The 11,248-nt window shown below is 41.4% G+C and overlaps 1 pseudogene; it reads left to right on the top strand.

Moving 5' to 3' along the window:
- The first annotated feature begins 2,697 nt into the window (after positions 1-2,697).
- On the top strand, positions 2,698-3,771 carry LOC142436401 (transcriptional repressor protein YY1 pseudogene; annotated as a pseudogene).
- Positions 3,772-11,248: the final 7,477 nt, after the last annotated feature.

Below are 11,248 nucleotides of genomic sequence, written 5' to 3'. Positions count from 1 at the left end.
GGTCTCTGCAAGCCTGGGATTATGACCACTTTTAGACAGCAGATGAAGCAACAGCAATCTAGTTGAGAGGAATTACTAATAGGTGGAAGAAGGACAAGCATGATGGTAGGGTAAGGAGGAAGGTAAAAGGAAACAGAAGAAAGATCTAGGAAGCAAAGCTATGGATAGTGGTATAAGCATAGGTCTGTGCATATGTAAATACATTAATTCTGAAAATAGAGATCTTGACCTACATGCATATATTTATAAGGCAGTACACTAAGATAGTAGATGTACTTTGGGACTCTGCTCAAGCCCTCCCTCAATGCAAGAACACTTTGTTCTAACAACCTGACTTTCTTTGATGCTCACCATACCAGCATGATCACTGAAGACAAAATGGGTACATAAGCAAATGTGGTGAAGGAGAATAGTGCCTGGCTATCAAAATATATACTATCTGAGGTTTTAAAGGCTTGAAGTTTAAAAGAGGCTATCTAGTAGAGAAGCAATGGACCCACATGGAAGAAGCTCATCATCCTGTGTGATCATGAGGTGTCAAAGAGATAGGGTAATAGGCTTCATAAGACCACAAAGAAGCAAGCAAAACCCCCCAACACATTGCTGAGAATGAGGGGGGTTGTAGTAGAGACGCCACCTCTATCTGTAAACAATGGGACATCCCCTTACAGAAGGGTCACACTGAAAGGATGAGTCAACCTGGGGGCAGGATAGCACTGAGGAAACACAAATATTATTAGGTTCCTTGAGGCTTCCTCACACCCCACTATCATGACTCCAATTCTGCCTTTCCCTGTGGGCTAGACTGGAGCATGTGCACAGGTACAGAAAAGAGATAAGAGTTCACAACATACCGAATCTAGGAACAGGAATGGGAGTATTGATACCAGTCGGGGAAGCGAAAGGCAGGGAGGGGAGGGGAGGAAGGGGGAGCCAATCACAATGATAGACACATAACCACACACACACACCCCGGGGATAAACACACAAAACATGGGGGAAGAGAGATAGCAGTCAGTGCAAGATACAAAAATAACAATAGTTTAATATTTATCAAGGGGTGACAAGAGTGGGGGGGGAGGAAGAGAGGGGATAAAAGGAGCTGATACCAAGGTCTCAATGGAAAGTAAATGTTTAGAAATGAATGATGGAAATATATGTACAAATATTCTTGATACAATTGAATTGTGGATTGTTACAAGTCCCCAATAAAATGATCTTTTTTAAAAAGCACATGAAATGGATTAAGGAAAGAGATGACTTATCATCCATTCTGTCATCTTGGACTAGAGCATGGGTTTCAAGCTCTCTAAGTAATGTTGACAGAGGGAAAACGACACAAACAAGGAGACGGCTTATTGTCTTGGGTTCTAGGATATCCCATCCATAGTCTTGGTCCTCTAGGGAGACTGGATTAGCTAGTGTCTGGGCTGGAGTTTGTGAAACATGCTTAACCAGGAACTTGGAGCGAGGAAAACAAAATGAGTGTGGTGGGGAGAGGCTGTGCTTTGATAAAGGAGAGCAGCATTAGTCTGAGTGGCTAGTTGGACATCATTGGCACAGCCCTTTTGTAACCCCCAGGGTGTTTCTGAAGGCAGAGGGGTGTGAGGTTGCAGTCCTAGGATAAAGGGTAAGGTTTAGGGCCCCTCTAAAACTGATCTGCAAGTCATGGTAATAAACAGATGCACAATTTGTTTTAGACTCTCTTATGCCCAGTCACCATGCATTTCTGGAATCTCCACGTCATCATTCCTCTAGGTCTTAGGGACAGCCTTCCAGCTCAGGGCTCTGAGACAGGTTGGTTTCAGAGGAAGGTGGGCTTCCAGCTCCCTCCTTGATCAATATTCTTAATCTAAGCTTGACTAAGTATTAACTTCTTCTGGAAAGACTGTCAGCTTATGGAAAATTACAAAAGAACTAAAAGGTGATAATAAGTTCAATAGATGCATTATACTGGATAAATCTGCCTAACAAAGCCTCTTTAGAGTGTTGAAAAACAATGATGTTACTTTGAGGACTAGGTTTATCTGACCCAAACCATGGCATTGCCGATTACCGCATATGCATATATAAGTGGGACATTGAATAAGGGAGAAATAAGAAGAATGAATGTGGTTGAATTATAGTGCATGGGCATTCAAATAGGCAAACAAATCTGTTTTGGCAGAAGTAAGGTCAGGGTGCTAGTTAGAGGGTAGGAAGTGAGAGCTCACATTAAATACATTGGACATGTTGTCAGAGGTGACCAGTCCGTGGAGAAGGATGTTTTTGGGGTTTTTTTGGTAAATTAGAGGGGCAGTGACAAATAGGAATCCCTCGACTACATGGATTGACACAGTGACTGAAGCAATGGGTTCATCCTAAACTGTGAGGATGCTGCAGGGGTGGGCAAAGTTTCATTCCCTTGTGCATAAGGTCCCTGTAAGATAGAATGGACACCATCAGAACTATCAACAACAAGAGCCTCAGAAATTACTAATCAACACCCAAGGCGTGCACAAAATGCTAAATAGTTATGTTTACAAAAGTTATTTCCATGCCATCAAATGCACAAAAGCTCAGGAGACATTCACTGGAATTTAAGTTCTAGTTTAAAAGAAGGAATGGGCCCTGCCCACTCACTGCGTTCTTCCCTCTGCCTTCCTTCCCCGCTGCGGGACGCCTCCTCATACAGCCGGGAGCCCGGAGCCCGGAGCCATGGCCTCGGGCAACACCCTCTACAGCGCCATGGACAGCCCGGAGATGCCAGCCGAGATCGTGGAGCTGTGTGAGATCGAGGTGGAGACCATCCAGGTGGAGACCATCGAGACCACGGTGGTGGGCGAGGAGGACGTGGACTGGGACGATCGCGGAGGCAGGAGCGGCCATGGGCACACCGGCTACCACCACCAGCAGCAGCAGTCCATGATCGCGCTACAGCCGCCGGTCACCGTGGACCCGAGCCAGGTGCACCACCACCAGGAGGCGATCCTGGTGCAGACACGTGAGTTGGTGGTCGGCGCCGAGGAAGGCTTCGAGGGCCAGATCCCGATCCCAGTTCCAGCGCCGGCCAGCATTGGCGAAGAGGACGACGATGACTACATCGGCCGCAAGAGCAGCGGTAGCGACAGCTCTTGTGGGGCAGCGGCACCGGCAGGGGCGATGCGGGCAACAAGAAGTGGGAGCATGAGCAGGTGCAGATCAATCAAGTCGCTGGAGGACCAGTTCTCTGTCACCCTATGGTCGTCAGATGAAAAAAAGGTCTTGACCATGAGACTGGCTGGGGAGCAGATCATTGGGGAGAACTCCCCTCCTGACTAATCGGAGTACATGATGGGAAAGATGCTCCCGCCCGGAGGGATCCCCGGCATCAACCTCTTGGACCCCAAACAGCTGGCAGAATTTGCCAGAATGAAGCCAAGAAAAATTCAAGAAGATGATGCTCCGAGAACAATAGCTTGCCCTCACAAAGGATGCCCGAAGGTGCTCAGGGACAGCTCAGCCAGGAGGAGGCACCTGGACACCCACGGCCCTGCGTCCACCTCTGTGCCGAGTGCGGCAAGGCTTTTGTCGAGAGCTCAAAGCTAAACGACACCAACTGCTTCGCACTGGAGACAAGCCCTTTCAGTATAAGTTTGAAGGCTGTGGGAAGCGGTTTCCCTGGACTTCAATTTGTGCACAGACGTGCAGATCCACACGGGAGACAGGCCCTAGGTGAACAAGAAGTTTGCTGAGTCTACTGACCTGAAATCTCACATCTTAATACACGCTAAGGCCAAAAACAAGCAGTGAGAAACCGTGAGAAGGTAGCTCCTTCTCAGCTCCAGAAGCCTTTTCCAGAAGTGACTGGCAGACAACGCGCCTCTCCTTTGTAGATTGTTTCCAGGAAAGAATTTTAAAAATGAATCCTACATACCTAAGGGACATGTTTTGATAAAGTAGTAAACATTTTAAAAACACAAACTTTATTAAGATGACATTGTTAAGATACCCTATCTTGCTCCGTAATCTCGTTTCAAAAAAAAATAGTGTTTTTGTAAAGTGTACTCCCAGCAGGCGAACAGTTCATGAACTTCGCATCAAAAGACAATTCGTTATATGACAGTACTAAAAACGGAACTTCTTTTCACATTTTTATAAATATGGATCTCACCTGTTGCTTACAATTTTTTTAATTTTGTATTCTCCAAGTGTGCATATTGTACACTTTTGGGGGATATGCTTAGTAATGCTGTGTGATTTTTCTGGAGGTTGATAACTTTGCTTGTAGTATATTTTCTTTAAAAGAATGGGCAGTTACATGCATACTTCAAAAGTATTTTCCTGTACAAAAAATATTATATAGGTTCTGTTTGCTATCTTAATTTTGGTTGTATTCTTTGATGTCAACACATTTTGTATAATTGTATAGCTGTATTGAATCATGTAGTATCAAATATTAGATGTGATTTCATGGTGTTAATTTAAACCCATTTTAGTTACCTTTTTTCCTCTCCAAAAAATACTGCCAGATGCTGACGTTGCGTGTGCTCCCTTTGCTTGTTGAGTTACAGAATGTGGTGCTTGGTTGTAGAGTATACTGTACTTTGACTATCAGATGTGCATGCACACCATGTCACAGGGAGGGCGACAATTAAACGGTGGTCCTACAGACAGGAATGGCAGAATGAGCTCTGTAAGCACAGTCTTGTTGTCTTCTGTTGTCCAGAATTATCCTAATTCTTGAGCCTCCCAGAAATTGGAAGCTAAATAAAGCAAGTCAAGTTTTCCTTAAAAAAAAAAAAGAATGGGTTTCTTTTATTTTAAAAAAAACTAATAAAATAAAGGTGATGCAAAACTCACTGAGAAATTGCTGCCCCTCATTGATTTATAACATTCTTCTGGAGGTGAGCTGTAGGACATTTTCTAAGATCCATACAGCATGTCATATGGCAGAGTATTTTCCCAAACTGGGGCTCTGTTTTGCAGGCATCACACAATGATTAGGTGTTAGTCACTATTTTCCTGGCAAGGGGAGTGTAAATCATGTAGTCCTCTAGAATGAGGAGTCAGCTGGAAGATCAGAGGGTCCAGCCAGTTCCTGGAATCAATGGTAGTTGAATGAGTTTTAGGTTGCTTGCAAGGGCTATAATCAATTGAATTGAAGTAAAATCCCAGGAGAAACTTCTAGCATAAACAGACCATAGATTAAAGCTTAATACGGAGTACTGAGATGGTATGAATAAACACCGCTTTAGTGTTTTGTAGTTTAAGTTCAAGTTATTGAGTGTAGATATAACAATGGTTGTGAGAGGACACTTACCACTACTTCAATACTTTCTTTTTAAAAAAATCATTGTATTGGGGGTTCGTACAACTCTTATCACAATCCATATATACATCCACTGTATCAAGCACATTAGTACAGTTGTTGCCATCATCATTCTCAAAACATTTTCTTTCTACTTGAGTCCTTGGTAACCAATACTTTCTATCAGACCAGTAAATACTCTGACACCAATGTTAGATAATGATACTGCAAGAAAACTGTAACCCAATACTGATAATGGATATACACTAAAATTTCTTTAAAATATTTGGAACAGATTCAGACAACATATTAAAATGATTATATACCACGATGAATTGAAATTTGTCCCAGAGCCCATTTTACATGAGAAAATTAGCACTGTAATAAGCCCATTGACAGAAAAGAGGGTCAACTGTCTAAGTAGGCACAGAAACAAAATAGGAACATTTAAAAATCAAAGGCATTGGGCCTCTTCTCAAGTCCTCCCTCAATGCAAGCTAATAACCTGGCATTCTGTGATTCTCATCTTCCCAGCAGAATTGCTTGAGTCAAAAAGGGTGTATAAGCAAATGTGAAGAAAGCTGGTGATGCCTGGCTATCAAAAGATATAGAGACTGGAATCTTAAAGGCTTGAAGTTAAACAAGAGGCCGTCTATCTGAGAAGCAGCAATGCCCACATGGAAGAAGCACACCAGTCTGTGTGACCACAAGGTGTTCATGGGATCAGGTATCGGGCATCAGAATACCCCAAACAAAAAATCATATCAATGGGAACAAAGGGTGTCAGATTGGCGACCCAAAGTCCATCTGTAAACAATTGAACATCCTCTCACAGAAGGGTCACAAGGAAAGGATGAGCCACCCAGGGTACAGTATAGCACCTATGGAACATATAACATTCCTTCCGCTTTTTAAAGCTTGCTCCACCTCACTATGATGACCCCAGTTTTACATTACAAATTTGGCTAGACCAGAGTATGTACACTGGTACAGATAAAAGCTCTCAACATAGTACATGGAATCCAGGAGAGATAAACCCCTAAGAACAATAATGGGCGTAATGATACCATGAAGGTAGGGGAAAGATGGGGCCACAAGGGGGAGAAAGGGGAACCGATTGCAAAGATCATCTTATAACATTCCCCCAGGGGAATGAACAACAGGAAGTGGGTGAAGGAAAATAGCAGATTGTGTAAGATATGAAAACAATAATAATTTAAAATTCATCAAGTGGTCACGAGGGAAGAAAGGTGGTGGAGGGAGGGAAAAAAAGAGGAGCTGATACCAAGGGCTCAAGTAGAACGAAAATATTTTGAAAATGATGATGGCAATGTATATACAATTGTACAAGTTATAATTGATGTGTGGATTGTAATAGGAGCTGTAAGAGCCCCAATAAAATACTTTAGTTTTAAAATGTCAAAGGCTTTTCATGTAAAAAAAACTACAACTGTGACATGAAACAGGTATAGTTCGATGTGCTAACATATTCATTAAAAAAACACCCCACTTAAGAAGCAGGACAAACATACATTTCCACTTTCAATACCGTATTAAAAATTCTATAGTATTTTCTAGATGGACCAATCATAAAAGGAATACTTTTTAAAAGGAAGAAAAGAGGCTTCCAAAGAGAAGAAATAGTAATTCCTCGAATCATCATAAATTAATGATACTTTACGTAACAGATTCCAAATATACCATAAATGCTACAGCTATTAAATATTTTTAAAGTTGTAGGCTACATTTCAACACACAAAAATAATGTTTGGCATTGAACACTCTAACCATTAATTGCTAATCTCCAACTGCCAAACCATTAACCCTTACACATTAACATGCTGAACTTCCTTACTAACAACTTCCTAAAGCACTGACCCCCCTAAGTACATGAAAAAGCCCCTTACCACCAGAACTTCTACTAACACCCTGAGCATATCCTGATACCCACAATAGTCTTAACATGCTTAACCAATCCGACCACCATACTCTCTTAACCTATAATGCATTTATCCCAGTTTTTAAATCAGGTAACAGGGTAAACTTTATTTTATAACCTTAAACCTAACTTAATGACCCTAAATCTCAAATTGAGAAACCCAACTCCGAAAATAAGAATCTTAAAACCTTAGCTCTACATCCTTATACCTTAACACATAAGCCTCTAATCAACTCCAAATACAATATGTTAGGCATTAAACCTTCAAAACATAAAGCCCTTTAATATGTCCACGAACATCTGACTCACGACACTTAATTCCTATTTCTATTCCTCCGCAATTGTTCTTGAACCTGGAACACTGATTAATCCCAGGATATAGGTTCTAGTCTTAAATACAGACTCTGAGTCTAATACACTTACAAGCCTAAACAGAACCCCAAATCTAATCCATCAAAAACTCATCTTGCTAATTATGTGTGTGGAGCTATTTTCTCTCTCAGATTTTACGCAAGCAATAAGAACTTGAGTAGGTTGGCAGGCAAACCTAAGAATCACAAAAATATTTTCAGTTAATTTTAAGTCATTTGAATCTGGTTCAAGGAACTTAGAAAAATAAAGAAGTTATATAGAGTTTAAATATGACAAACAACGTCATGGTCAAGGGCTATCACGGGCCCCTTGTTGATTTCTGATCTTTGCGTCTTGGTCTCAAGGAGTCTTTTCTAACATATGTAGGGATGTTACCCAATAAGCAAGATGCTGAGGGTGCAATAGCACTTATTCACTAATTTGTAGATCACCATTTAACCTGGTTTATCCCCGGACATAGGGTGAAACTCACATTAAATAAAACAAATTAATTACTGGTTATTCTGTCATCGACCCCCTTGTTCCCCTCATTCCCAGGGGACATGCATGTCACCAGAGATGGAGGAGGTAGCAAATTAAGGAGCTTACATTGGAATCCATGACTCCACTTTTCAAAATTGATCTTGGCCTTTCTCTCAGCCCTAGGTAAAAAGACTCAGAGGAAGAATTTGCACACCCCCTTTAATAGTGAGAGCTGGCAACTCTAAAATATTTGGGTCCATGTCTCTTTGAGAGTCTTGTCAGCTAACATCTTAAGCTCACAAGACATACTGCAAGTAGGAACTCTATCTTCACCCCCAAGCTGGAAAGGCATCAATTCCAGGGGCACCCTGTATGTCCAGTGCCAGGAACCCCCACTCACAGCACACTGGGCTCTTCACTTCTGAAGACCTAAGTCCTCGAAGAGTTACTCCTGATAACAACAGCGGCCTAAGCTCTCTCTGATGCTGGCCTGGACATTAATACCTTTGAGTTCAACCCCAGGGACTTACAGAGGCAAACGCATTGTTCCTCCCTGAGCCTGTCTTACAGGTCTACTGGCTGAGGATACCTGTCATAATATAGATCCCCCTGCTCAGGTTCCAGGGTCTCTTACCTTTAGGACACACAAAACATTCAAGCACGGATGATCCACTGGCTTTCCACACAGCACAGCCTGATCTGAGATCGATCCACCCCAATTTCAGCACCTTGAATTATCTGCCTCACTGGGTCCTGAGAGTGAGCTGGGAAATAAAGCAGTTAAATCACAATCCCCTGTAATTACTTCAGCATGATTAGTAAATCAACATAATGTAGCCATCCTTGGTTTAGTCCAGCTGAAGGCAGATTAGACCCTAGGTAGATTCCTCTAAGTTGCTGTAGGGAGGCATTCTTAGCTAATGCTTGGGAGCTCCAGGAACATCTTTGCTCACACATACACATGCACACGCATGCACACACACACAGATGCACACAGGCAAATATTCATTTAAATGGTAGCAAGTAAGAATTTAACCTAAAGAGAATGGGGAACCCGAAGAAAAATAAGAGACAATGGGATGATATTTAACATCAAGTGAGGGTACACTTACAGCCCACAGCCTGCCATTGTGTTCTCTGTATTTGCTCCATTAGAAAATGTAATACTTGATGACACTTTTTGTGTTAATCTCAATTATCAGACCAGGTTTGTTCATTAGTAAATTACTTCTTTGGCTAACTTCACTTTTCATTGATCAACCATGATCATCCTTTACGTTTTAAATATGTTTTCTCTCCAGGTTTTAACTGCTTAAAACTTCACGATTTTAATTTATGCGTACTCAGAGGGCACTATAACATTGTGGCAGAGCATAATGACCAATGAAAACCAATTGACTATATGGGTCTTAAAGGCTTGAAGATAAACAAGTGGCAATCTTGCTCAGAAGCAACAAAGCCCACATGGAAGAAGTACACTAGCTTGTGTGATCACGAGTTGTCAAAGGGATGAGGTAGCAGGCATCAAAGAACAAAATATCCTGTCATTGTGAATGAGGAGGAGTTCGGAGTGGGGACCCAAAGCCCATCTGTAGGCAACTTATGATACCCTAATGGAAGGGTCAAGGGGAGGCGACAAGCCAGTCAGGGTGCAGTGTAGCAACAATGAAACATATAACTTTCCTCTAGTTCCAAATTCTTCTCCCCCCCACCCCCCCTGCGCCCAATGCACACTATCATAATCCCAATTCTACTTTACAAATCTGGCAAGAACAGAGGATATACACTGGTAGAGATAGGAACTGGAAACACAGGGAATCCAGGGCGGATGATCCCTTCAGGACCAGTGGTGTGAGTGGTGATACTGGGAGAGGGGAGGGAGTGGGGGTGGAAAGGGGGAACCGGTTCCAGGGGTCCACATATAACCTCCTCCCTAGGGGATAGACAACAGAAAAGTGGGTGAACGGAGACTTGGACAGTATAAGATATGACAAAATAATAATGGGTTCATGAGGGAGGCGGGAAGGGAGGGGAAAAATGAGGAGCTGATGCCAGGGGCTGAAGTGGAGAATATATGTTTTGAGAATGATGAGGACAAAGAATGTAAAAATATGCTTTGCACAATTGATGTATATGTGGATTGTGATTAAAAGTTGTATGAGTCCCAATAAAATGATTAAAAAAATAAATATAAAGGTATTGGTTTAATTATATCTTTTTAATGTATTACTCATTTGAGGATATTTTAATGCAATGGATTCACAACGGATGGTAAGTGATTTTGCATTCATAGTTAATGGCAAAAAAAAAACCCCGATTGACAGTGTCTAGGAGTTATCTGATACTTTTTGCTGGGAAAAAATGAGTATGTTTATTTATAAGGTATAAAATAAGTAAGTAACGTGTAAATATTGTGGAGTTTTCTATATAAAAATGTAGCGAATTGCACATTTTCAGTAAAGCATACATTTTCATCTGTACAGTTTCCATGTTAGAACAAGACTTTCCAAATTAGAGATAAGTTATTTTAGTTGTATCAATATTATTGGCCTGTTCAAGAAAGTTTTGCGTCAATGCATACTAGTGCCCAGTTTGAAAATTTTGAAGAAGATTGATTTCTGGATATTTTCTCAAGCTTACATTTATTGGAATTAGGAAAATCTGTGGGTAACTTTTTATCCTCACATTCTTTGGCTACAAAATATGAGTATATTTTTGCACATACAATAAGTACAATATTACAATGAATAAAATAATATTCAACTGAGGAAAGCCCTTTGAGCATCCCTGTCAACAAGTTTAACCATGTTAAACCACCACAATGACTCTCTTCAATGATACATTATCAAGTTTATGAAATTGAATGTCTCATTTATGAAAACATCTTTGCATATGTTCAATTTTAGACACTGTACCCGATCTCTTCACATGGCAGCAAATAATGATAGGTCTATCGTCCTACACTCTTGAGGTAGTTAATTTATTGTGTCTACCTGGCCGATAAACACATGTGGGATTAATTAAAGGGCAGAGAGATAAATGGCTTGGTGAGCCTCACCTTTCTTGTTTCTTGCTCTTTGATCATTAGACCAGTGTGCGGCTGCCTTGCTTGTTCTGTGCCTTAATTTGTAATCTACACTACCTGTGGGACATCTATCCCATCGACTGTGTCGCTGTAATTTGAGGTATCTTCAAGACCTGCTCTG

Source organism: Tenrec ecaudatus, unplaced genomic scaffold, assembly GCF_050624435.1.
Source record: "Tenrec ecaudatus isolate mTenEca1 unplaced genomic scaffold, mTenEca1.hap1 Scaffold_257, whole genome shotgun sequence".
Classification (NCBI taxonomy): domain Eukaryota; kingdom Metazoa; phylum Chordata; class Mammalia; order Afrosoricida; family Tenrecidae; genus Tenrec; species Tenrec ecaudatus.
This window is presented reverse-complemented; position numbering and strand designations above follow the sequence as displayed.